The following is a 13209-nucleotide window of genomic DNA, read 5'->3' on the forward strand; positions in this document are numbered from 1 at the left end:
GTAAGATATGCGCGAAAATGCAAACTTACGTCGTTTTTGACACTTTTAGCCCCTGTAAGATCAATTAAGTATGTTTTCGCACACCGAACCCCTCAAAGCTTATGTCTAAGCTATGTTTAGGTTATTTATGGTATGTTTACCTTATAATCAAGTTCCGAACTGTTCGACATCATACGAATCAGTATAGTTTCGCAGTTTGACACAAATAGTCCCTGCGATCGAACAAACTTGTTTTCGACACACCAAACCATCCAAAACTTATTTCTAAGTTATGTGAAGGTTATTTAAGGTATGTTAAGCCTATTTCACTATCCCGGAGTGTTTGTCGCATAAAACTGACTGCATTTACGCACCAGTTTGCGTATAACTTTCCAGAAAGCAATTTAAAGCTTGAAATCGAATTGAATCAAATCGTGAAATCAACAAACACATAAAACACATATAATATCACCAAAACACATTATATTATTGATAATTAACATTGTTTTGCATTGCTCATCGATTAAAGAGCACAGTTGTCACAGTCTCCCCTACTTTAGGAAATTTCGTCCCGAAATTTTAACTAGAGGAAACTTGTGAGAACAATTGCGGATATTTCGCCTTCATTTGGTCCTCACGTTCCCAAGTAAACTCTGGGCCACGTTTGGATTCCCAACGAACTTTGACCAATTTAATCCGGTTGCTCCTCAACTGTTTGAATGTACGGTCCACTATCTCCACAGGTTTCTCGACAAAGTGCATCGTTTCATCGATTCGGATCTCGTCGAGAGGAATGTGAAGATCGGCGTCAGCTAAATACTTTTTCAAATTGGACACTTGAAAAGTCGAATGGATATTTCCAAGCTCTGGAGGTAGCTCTAGTTGTTAGGCAACCTTTCCAACTCTTTCAATAATCTTAAATGGTCCAACATATCGTGGTGCAAGTTTTCCTTTCCTTCCAAATCTCACCACTCCCTTCCAAGGTGACACCTTGAGTAGGACATGGTCTCCGACTTGAAATTCTAGGGGCTTGCGTCGTATATCCGCATAACTCTTTTGACGGCTTCTAGCTGTCACAAGATTATCGTGAATATTTTTTTTTTATTTTTGTCTGTCGTTTCTAGAATGAGCTCAGGTCCAGTAAGCTGAGCCTCACCGACCTCATTCCAACAGACAGGTGAACGACATTTTCGACCGTAAAGAGCTTCGAATGGTGCCATAATGATGCTAGCATGATAACTATTGTTGTAAGAGAACTCGATCAATGGCAGATGAGAATCCCAATTACCACCAAAGTCTATCACGCATGCTCTAAGCATATCCTCCAAAGTTTGAATCGTCCTCTCAGATTGTCCATCTGTTTGGGGATGATAACCAGAGCTTAGATTTAGTTGGGTTCCCATAGCAGATTGCATGGTTCTCCAAAAATGAGATGAAAATCGAGCATCACGATCAGAAATGATATCAAAGGAACACCATGTCGTGATACAATCTCATCAACATAAATCTTTGCGAGTTTATCAGCAGATAGATTCTCGCGAATCGCAATCTTAAAGAAGTTCGTAATGAAACGACGATAATAACCAGCGAGACCAAGAAAAGAACGAACTTCTGTGGGTGTCGTAGGTGTATTCCAATCCTTAATTGCAACAAATTTTGGATGGTTCCACATGAATACCCTGCTCGTTGACTATATGTCCCAAGAACTGAACTTCTTTAAGCCAGAATTCACACTTGGAGTATTTAGCAAAAAGTTGTTCCTTCTTTAGGAGTTCGAGAGTCAAACGAAGGTGTTGCTCGTGATTGGCTCGAGACTTTGAATAAATGAAAATATCGTCAATGAACACAATGATGAACTTGTTTAAATAAGGTTTATAGACCCTATTCATTAAGTCCATGAAAATAGCTGGAGCATTTGTCAAACCAAAGGGCATGGTAGTGAACTCGTAGTGTCCATATCTCGTGTGGATAGCAGTTGTGGGAATATCTTCTTCGAATACACGAAGCTGATGATACCCAGAATGCAGATCGATCTTGGAAAAACAGGTAGCACCTTGCAGCTGATCAAAGAGATCATCGATTCGGGGTAGGGGATATCGATTCTTGATGGTAAGCTTATTAAGCTCACGATAATCGATACACATTCGAAAAGATCCATCTTTCTTTTTCACAAAGAGGACAGGAGCTCCCCAAGGTGAATAACTCGGACGGATGAATTCTTTTCTTAAATAACAGTGGGTTTTTTTTTTAAAGAAATGAGCATTTAAGGTTCTAGGGGAGATCACAAGTGATCATGGGAATGACGGAACCACACGAGTAGTTTGTCTTTGTGTTGTCATCATAAGGTTGCATTAAACATTCATACAATTGCAGTAGTTTAGAAATAAAACCACAAATTTTTATTTATATAACAACCGCATTGTCTTTAAATGTTAAAAGATAACAACCAGAGGAAATACAAAATACTAATTGTTTATTGCTGCATCATCGATTGCCTCATTGATGTTCAACACTCGTCCACGAGCAGGATTTACATTCGCGTTTGCGTTGACATTCGGATTGACATTCGCATTCGCATTCGCGTTTACCAATCTCGGGCAATTGTTGCAGAAATGACCCATTTCTCCGCAATTAAAACACGAACCAGGTGGGAATCTCGCAGCATTCCCTTGAGCTTGTGCTGGAACCTGATGTCACGTTCCCCCGACCCGGTTTGACCCGTTTCAGGAGCCGCGGGACAGAAATCCTGCGGTATTTAATTTAGGCGACAGCGGAAGTCTTTTTAAAACAGGATCTTTTAATATTTAAAACTGCCCGTTTTATATAATATAGGGATAAAACCCAATAATTTACAATAAAATGATTTCACTGGGAAATCTTTATTTTACAAAACATGTTTCTTTATTTATTTACATTGAGCCACTTTTCTAAGCTTGTAGTGCTTCATGGCACTTTTCTTTGCTCACAACAGATTACCTGAAACATGTTTGAAAAAGGTTTTGTCAGCGGGGAAATACTGAGTGAATCATTCTATTTACATAAAATGATGCGTAGTTATTAATTACAGCATAAGAGCGATTACAATGGTTTATATCTTTTATTTATCTGGCTCTATGTCACAATGGTGACATGTTACAATGGTGACGATGGTCATACCACTATTAGATCAATGAACCTAAATAGTGATGATTATCCCTGTAGGTCAATGAACCTAACAGTGATTATCCCAAGTAGGTCAATGAACCTAACTGAGAGAAAATTAGTAATGTGCACAATACCCCACTAACCAATAAATCAAGATATCCATGACTTAGTCCCTGTAATTATAACTTCTTGAAAATAATTTGGAGTATTGTAAAACATTTGAATAAAAGAGAATGACTCACTTGCAGATTTAACGAGCAGAGTATAAGCCTATTGATTAGCCTTGATTAACCTAATTTAATTCACAATACACACAAACGGGATTAATAACTAATTCAGCATTTACGATAACTCACGAGATCAAATTCTCACAACGAACGACAAAGTGCGATACTTAAACATCCATCGAATTAACGACGAACGACAAAGTATAGCCCTAATGTGGGCGGCACTTAAACATCCATTGGATATATTGATCGGTCGGAAAATGAATCGTAATAGCGATCGAGTTATTACCCTGATTGCGGCAGCACTTCGTGAACTGTGTGTGTTATTGAACTGATTCTACTATAACTCGACGTCAATTAGAAGTTTGAGTGTCGTTTCAACTTCCCAGATCAAGTCCCAATGTCCTCTATTTATACAAATTTTTGGGACATGCTTACGGACTGTAAGCCTGACCCTTTACGGTCCGTAAGGGGACACCTGGGGTCATAGGGTGGCTACGCATGGGACTAGCCTGGCTGAGTCAAAATTTGGTCCAATCATAATTTAATAATGAATTTCTGTTGATAATCATCAACTAGGGTTTACCCCCCTTGAGTTTTAGGGGCCCTGATCCTGATTCTGATTGTTCCGGAAATTTTAGGGTTAATGCAGAATTACTTGGGTGTCTTAATTAGGGTTTTCTTATTGACTTATTATCATCCTAAGTATTGATTTTAGTGAGAGTTGTTACACCTGAGCAGCCTGATTTTGACCAAAACGACAAATGTTGGCCAAATGCCCAAGTCTACCACACGTAGCACACTGTTTACAGGCCTGTTGGGCAATATGGTGACCATTACATTGAGTGCAGTGAGGTGCGGTACTAGCGTATGCTTTCTTCGCAGGAGGTTGAGTCGATGGGTTCTGAGCAGTTTGATTGGTGACAGCAAAGTTTTGGGAAGCCTTGCGCTTCCTTGACTTTTTCGAAGACTCACCCTGCTTCTTACCCTTACCCTCTTCCTTATCAGAATCAGTTGACTTCTTTTTATCACCCTTGCGGGTGAGTTTACCCTTCCTGACTTGAGACTCAGTCAGGGTAGCAGACAACTCGATTACTTGACGAAGGGTAGTAGGATTAACACCGGTCATAATGTCCTGTATGGAATCAGGTAAACCATCGATATACCTCTCGATTGCCTTATCCAACGGGGTAAGCATCGTGGGACACAACAAACTGAGCTCCTCAAATCGATCCGTATAAGCACGGTGTTCTCCCCCGACCTGTTTCAAATCGTCAAATTCTTGTTCCAAAATTCGAATCTCATGACGGGGACATAATTCTCTCATCATGAGAGCTCGGAGCTCTTCCCAAGTTTGTGCTAGTGCCACTTCGGCACCCCTGTCACGCATTACTCCGTTCCACCATGTAAGAGCTCGCTTCTCGAACACACTAGATGCAAACTCAACTTTGCGCGCATTCGGACACTGCACATGTCTGAATGTGCTCTCGATACTCTCAAACCACTGCAGGAGTGCGGTTGCTCCTTGTGACCCAGAAAACTTAAGCGGCTTCGCAGAATTGAAATTCTTGAAATTACACTGAGCATTACTGTTGTTATTATTGTTGTTGTTGTATAGCTCATGGATTTGGGTCACAACGCCTGGAAGTACAGCAGCCATCTGCTGAGAGACAAGAGCTGCGATTTCCTCGGCAGTAAAAGTTCGAGCATCGGTTCGAGCATCGCGTCGAGGAGGCATTGTCTAACAAGGAAACATGGGAAACGAGTGAGGTTGACAATTGGAGGAACAGAAGAGGCATTGAAAACATCGACAAAACACAAGGAAGGTGATCATTCGTTCGTTACCTCGAACAAACAAACGACACACAGTGACAAATCAAAGTAAATAGGTCAAAATAATGTATCGCGAAGACATGCTCGCCTATAAGTGAACACTCACCCCAAGAGTTCCCAGGTAAGAGTGACTGGTCCGATAATGCGAATTTGTACGAACACTCTAGCCTTAGACAGAAAACTCAGGGTACAGGCATTCACTCTTCTAGTTTGCACGTGTTCACATTATTTAGACCCAAACTTTGACGAGAGTTTGAAAACTCAAAAGGGTTCAAAACCTTATAACAAAGGGTTCAAAACCATATAACAGAGGGTTCAAAACCTAGTAATCAATCATCCAAGGATAGATGATTAATTTTCGAAGCGGATTCGTTATTATGTTCTTGTTGTGGTTATCACCTAAGGATAGGTGACAATATTGTTTTAAAATTCTAAACACAAGTAAACTTGTGTTAGGGTCCTAAAGTTATAGTCTAGGTCAAAGCAATGCTAATAACCTAATTCCCTATTACCATTGGCTCTGATACCAACTCTTCTGTCACACCCCGACCACGTTAAAACAACAAACCGTGGCGGAAACGTCGGGGAGTGTTGCAACAGAATTATTGTTCCACAACCATGGTAATTAAAAGTTTCGTTTTATTGAAATATTATGCAATGTACATTGTCTTTAGATCAAAACAAACAAACTACATATTGTTTATAACTGTTTTTAAGTCACTAAGGCCTCGTCCAGGTCCTATGTGACACAAGCTTCCTAGCAAACAACATCAAGCAATACCACCTGAAACATATGTAAAAAAATAAAGTCAGCAAAGAAATGCTTGCGAGTACATAGGTTTTATGGGAGTATCGGATTCATGGCTCGTTTATATGTTGCAGTACTTCGTTAGACTACAAGAGTCAAAATACAAACCTCGTTTTGAAAAGTGTATTGCAACATAATTAACCAACTCAAATCAAATTGGTTATCGTTTATAAAATCTCGTAGCCATGACTCTTAACCCAAAAACATTTGTTTTAGTATAACAACTTGTAAACATCTCGTAAAAACTTGTTAATAAAACTCGTATGGTTTATATCGTTTTGAAAACCTCGTTGTGTGACATCGTTTCAAAATCGTTTTCCCCAGTGAACTAAATAATGACACGCAATGTAATATGATAGAAACACTTATATATAAGATGTACCAGCGGCGTATCTACCATGATTCTATCATACTACACCCGTCCCATTATCTAATCACTACCCAAAATCAATCGTTTAATTCGTTTAACTTGTTTCAAATCGTGTATCTCGTCCCAAAATCGTATTCGTTTTAATAGTGAAACTACTTTTGGTCGTATCGCTAATAACATTCAAACCTTCGTGACTCGTCTACCTCGTTTCTCGTATTAACAAACCACCAAAGGGTAAGTTAACAATCACAGATTCGGTCGTTACCTACATAACCCCCACACATAACCATGGGTGTAGTCTGATAACGGGATTTGTTAGATCCTATGGTACCATAACCTAATACTGGTCGGCTCGGCCAAAGCTAATGAATGGCATTCGTTATGTAATTACAACCAACAAGTCTTGTTCACCTTATTGAAATCGTTATTAGTTTAGTATAAACCATTGTTTTTGAAATTATCGTTTAAACCTTGAAATTCATTTTGTACATATGAATCACCCCAAAACAATTGAAAACAGTAAAATAGGGGAACTATGTACTCACATTGAAGTGCAAAGTATCCTCAATCTAAAGAACTCAACAAGCTCAATCAAACCAAGGAAACTCAAGCAGCACCTAGTAATCGAATCACTAGTCAAATAATAGACGCCCAAATCGGAAGATCGGATAGAATGAGGTCTTGTAAACCAAATGAGTGTTGGAACTCATGTGATATGGTTTAACAAAGCCTACATCCTAGATTGAAACCTAACCTAAGTGCTTTCGACCCATTGCGACCCATTAAGGTAGCTTACTCTACTTTAACGCGTCGTGCGCGCAAACGCGCGTTCGAGATGTCTAACTAGTCCTATGACAAGTATTATATGCCTAAACATGTTTAAATAGGTTGCATAATCAGTTATATGACAAAAGTTTAGGTTACATAGGCTTAAAATCCAATTATGCATGAAAAGGGCATTTTGGTAATTTACCTAAGGCATATAATCTACCTATCATACAACTACTTAAACTCGGTGACCATAAGGTATAACCTCGGAAGGTTATTCCCTATGCAACTATGGTCACTAAACATGCTTGGTCGGATCCTAAAGATCGACCAAACGGGTCGAGTTCGAAAGTCTAAGCGGTGGTTTAGACCGCTTGACTTACGACTCTAAACAAGCATTAAACTAAAAGTGACGAGTTAAACATGTCAAAGCATGTTTAACCTACTGATTTGGTATCAAAACAAAGTGTTTTGATACCTAATAGTAGTTCCGTTGCAAAATGCGTGCTAAAACGCATTTTGACCGAAACTTAGACTCGTCACTACACCTAGTTAACGTGGTAATCAGTGGGTATAGTCACTAAGGACTATAACCAACGTGATTACGCTCACATTGCGAAGTTCAAACGAACTTCTCGTTGACCAACTCGTGGTCAAAGCTGAAAGTCAAACTATATTTGACTTTCAAACTAGAAAAACAATAAAAAGAATGAAAGAATGCTCACAATGGGTCCTTGCTATCTTTTCTACAAGAAAACCAAGTTCCCAATCAGATTAGAGAGCTCCTAACACTTGAGGGAGCCTTCCAAATCAGATGGTAGAGAAGAGAAGAATGAATGAGCAAAGAACAAGTGAATTGGATGGCCTATATATAGTTTTTCGCAAACCGTTAGGATCATTTCTTGGAGAGGAGGGCATGATCCAAGCCATACAAGTTCAAGGAAGGATTGGGGGACTTGGAGAGCACACAAACCAGTCCATAGTATTGAAAACCAGAGATCAAAACCAGCAAAAACGAGCAGAATGACCAGATTCAATGTTTCTGTACTGTGACACTGACACGGGCCGCGTAAGAGTAAGGCTTGGTTTACGCGGGCCGCCTGGCCAACTTTGGTAGATTGACAATTTCAGTCCCTGCAGCTTAGAAACATGCATTCCGGCCCATTTTTGACACGTTTAAGCCCCGTTAACCTCATTTCAAGGCTCTAAAATGAAGTTAAAGTATTGAGAACTCAAAAAATGCTCAAAAACATCTCGGATGTCGGTTCGTTTGGTCGTACGATCGCGTTGTTCGGTTAATTACGACGGAAGTCGTAATGAACGCGAAAACGATCCAAATTAAGCGACGAATGGAATTTTTGCATACCGATCACTAAAATAAAAATATTTTAGTGTGTACAAAAATTTTGGATGTCCAGATGTGGTCAGAACGTAAGATATGCGCGAAAATGCAAACTTACGTCGTTTTTGACACTTTTAGCCCCTGTAAGATCAATTAAGCATGTTTTCGCACACCGAACCCCTCAAAGCTTATGTCTAAGCTATGTTTAGGTTATTTATGGTATGTTTAGCTTATGATCAAGTTCCGAACTGTTCGACATCATACGAATCGGTATAGTTTCGCAGTTTGACACAAATAGTCCCTGCGATCGAACAAACTTGTTTTCGACACACCAAACCATCCAAAACTTATTTCTAAGTTATGTGAAGGTTATTTAAGGTATGTTAAGCCTATTTCACTATCCCGGAGTGTTTGTCGCATTAAACTGACTGCGTTTACGCACCAGTTTGCGTATAACTTTCCAGAAAGCAATTTAAAGCTTGAAATCGAATTGAATCAAATCGTGAAATCAACAAACACATAAAGCACATATAATATCACCAAAACACATTATATTATTGATAATTAACATTGTTTTGCATTGCTCATCGATTAAAGAGCACAGTTGTCACATAAACATATTAATGTAAAATTCAAAACAACAGTCTTTTAATGCAAAAACCTTTTCAAAACCCCAACTTTTATGGGAAAACCGTAAAATTAAATACCAAGAAACCCAAGGGACAAAATATCAAAATTCAAAGAACAAAAACAGATTATGAAAATTACAATTAAACTCTTCATTTACCATGTAAACGCGTTTTTAAACTCTATAAAAACCGATGATTAGTTTTGATTCAAAACATCAACAACTCGTCCTACAAATCACTTTCTGTCAAAAATAGTTCCAAATCAGAAAACCTACAAAAATCTACATGGCAAAGTTCAGTTTCTACCACTGGTCAAACACCAGCGATCTTAAAACATAATTCTCGATGTGGTCACTCAAAGAACAAAGAACAGACCAAGAACTAAACAGGAAAGTCGACATAATCAACAACACTAATGACAACAAAACCTGGAACAACATAGCATTGCTCGATGAAGTCCTCCACTCTCCTCCATCAGACTTCCAGAAGAATGTAGAAGAGTTTCTTACACAACTTCTAGAACAGGATCATAAAATCTGTAACATGCTAACTGACCTGAAATTAAAAAAGAGAGCATGAAATCACATGGAGAAAGGCTAGAGTCTACGAAATCTTAGCAAGTGTTAACCCTAGCGTGTAATACTTTATAAATATTTCATTAAATTCCTATTTTTCTCTGTAGTAGTTCATTTTAATAATATAAACATGCATCTTAACAATTAATAAAAAATAAGAAACAAACCTAAAATGCAAAGGTCTCTTCTCAACTGGTGTAGGACAACTGACTTTTTCACGATAGAAGATACATATCGTCGGTTGAAGTTGCAACTCTCCCATCAAAGAATGTAACACATGCAACTTTTCACGATGTTGCAACAATTATATTGCAACATCGATATTGAAAGGTTGATGTGTGATGGCCAACATCATTGAAACGACGATGTTGGAACAGTGATACCGGAACGATAACATGTAAACAGAATCATCAAACATTCGAACAAAGAAGTGTAATCGGAGAATAGCGGCTGAATCACGAGAAAGATGCATTTGAGAGAGAGAGAGAGACACGCTTGCAGATATCAGCGAGAGAGATTTGAATGTGGAGCCAGATAATTATGTCATATCTATAGAATTAGAAAATAGAAAATATGGTTTGAATTTTGAATATGGTTTGAATTTTGAATGTGGAGCCAGAATTTGAATTGGGAACAGATGTTTGATTATAAAATGTTGAGGACAGATGTTGATTAGAGAGAGTAATTGATTGAAGAAGATGATATGTTATATATCTGGAGCCACTGTAATTTTGAATTTTGAATTTTGAATTTGGAGCCATAATATTGAATCGTCAGAGGTTTTGAAGTTTGAATTTTTAATCATCAGTGGTTTGGTTACAGTGGTTTGATTACATTCATTTGAATGGGCAAACCTTTGAATGGACAATGGTTTTGATTATAGTGGCTTGAATGGACAGTGGTTCGTATTATAATAGAGATTTTGAATGGGCAGACCTTTGGAATCTAAATGTAGGCCACCTTTGAATTTTAAACTCTTTTAATATTAGGCTTTATGATGTAATAATGAGATAAGAAAAGCCTTGTTGGACACTCTCTCCTGCTGACACATCAGCTTTTCTTATGTCACTTGGATTTCTCCTTTTATTGAAAGTATAGATAGATGCTAGTGGCATTTGAGGGTGAGATAACGCTTTGAAACCATTAGGTTTTGGGTTTGATTCTCACAAATAGAGATTTTTCTCAAAATTGGTGTATAGGCATTATAGCCTACTAGAGATGGATATAATCGGATGGTTTTGATGTGGCACGATGATACTCCAGTGGTCCATCAATAATCCTAATTTGCCGTTCAAAAAAAAAGTTTCTTTTATTTCCTGGGTATATGACGTTTGTGACATTTTGTCATTTTCGTCTAACAATTAAATCCGTTAAAAGGTCAGTTAACTTACACTAAATAGTTATGAATTTTTGTCATTTTTTGTCTAACAATTAACTCCGTTAAAAGGTCAGTTAACTTACACTAAATAGTTTTGTATTGTGATTTTCATATAAAAGGTTTTTTTTCTTTTATTCATTTTATATATAGGATGAGGAAAGATAGAAAGAAAACTCAAAAAAACTTTATGTAACAAACTTTTTTTTCTAAAAAAATAGGGAATGCAAGTTACATGTTATCCTTCTTTTATTCATTTAGTTTGGTTAAACGGGATGTATATATACGTAATGTTTTTATTATAGTTACAAAAACAATACTACTATAACAACAATCAAAATATTTGAATATAAACGTGTAACGCCCTGCTTTTTCATACTTTCCATAATTAGAAAGCTCGCCTTGTAATGCTATTCTTGGAAATCTCGTATTCCTTGTAATCGTCCTTTTGTTGTATCGTCGTAAAATCCGAGACTTGGATCATAAATAAAATTCGTATTTCTTTAAATTGATGTTCTACATACTTCATACATGTTTATACGTTTGGATTAACTATACATACGATACCTTATTCGTAATTCTTACAAAATACGTTAAGCTTCCAAATACTTGTCTTTCACGCTCGATTCATGCGTATTTGATAAAAATTCCTGACAAAAATACTTATTCATGCTTGTTTTATAATTATTCTAATGCTTTAATTACAAAACATACCCTTACAATACACCTTTTATACTTAAAAGACCTTATAACAACTTAAAACAATAATATATGAAACAATAGGGTCCAAAGTGTAAAATATCAAACAAAATCCACCAATCAGGCGACTCACCGGCCGCGACTCGCCCACCCTGATGGCTCGCGCCCCGCGAGGATGTCTGATCCGCAGAAAACAGCTACCAGCTCGCGGATTGGGCAAATATGGGTGTGTTATGTTGTGTTTTCTCCATTAAATGTCCAACAAACTCAACCCTAATCATTCCCTATAAAACCCAACCCATTCCCACACATTTTCCACTTTGCAAACACCTCACTTTCACTCTCAAGCACCCTAAAATCAGCTGGAAAATTAGTGGCAAGACAGATTCATTTCTAGTTGCAAAAGTGAGCATAACTTCACTTATCTTCCATCTTTTTCATTCATTCTTTCTTCTTAGCACTTGGAACAACCTTAGGTATGTTTCCACAGGTTTTCCATGGAAAACCAAGGATGGAACATCACCATAATAAGGCTAAAAGTGCAAGAAACTTTCTGTTTTGTGCAAACACTTTGTAAAACATACTTAAACTTGTGATTTCTTCATACATTCCTATGTCCTTATGCCACTAATCAAGACTATGATTATGTGTGCTTAAAAACAAGGCTGTAACATGTAAATCCAGAGGTTTAATCCTCAAAAACTTTATGTTTTAAAAGGGTTTTAACCCACAAGTGATGAACAAGTCTTGAACTTGTGTATGTGTGATTATATGGATAACTTGGGCTATCCTACTTACAAATCCACACATCACTTGATGTTTTCCTTGTTAGCTAGTGTTTATTTCATTTTATTGTACATTCATGACCATCCTTGTTGTCTTATGACAACTTGTGAATTGGTGAATACAAAAGAGGTCTTAAAATGGAAGATTTATCTTCCCACCTCTATGCATGACTTCTATGATAATCTTGTTATACTTAATAGACTAAAACTTATAATACATACTATATAGAATATGAAATATCTATAGTAACTGAACCTTTGATGATAATCTAATGGTTATTTGTCAAAATACTAAGTTACACCATCCAAGAACTTAGTTCTCGTTACGACTCTAATGGGTACTTTAACCCATGAAAACATTCAAACCCCTATGGGTTTCATAATGTCAAAAAACGAGTATTAGGTACTAGATAGTTATTTTCTCATATATTTACTTTCCATATAATTTTAAATTCCGAATTCCGACTCTAAACATACCTTGAACTCCAATCCGTATACATTCAACCTCCTAAGCTCATTCACTCGTCAACACTTCGATAATCGGAAGAATTAGCAATTTTGTGAGTATACTTGAAACCCCCTTTTCGTTTACCACCTTTGGGGTGTAACATGTTAAACTATGAAAACCTACCCTTATACATATTTCTAAAATGCATAAACATTCCTTATACATGC

The sequence above is a fragment of the Helianthus annuus genome, chromosome 3 (assembly GCF_002127325.2).
Source record: "Helianthus annuus cultivar XRQ/B chromosome 3, HanXRQr2.0-SUNRISE, whole genome shotgun sequence".
NCBI classification, from domain to species: Eukaryota; Viridiplantae; Streptophyta; class Magnoliopsida; order Asterales; family Asteraceae; genus Helianthus; species Helianthus annuus.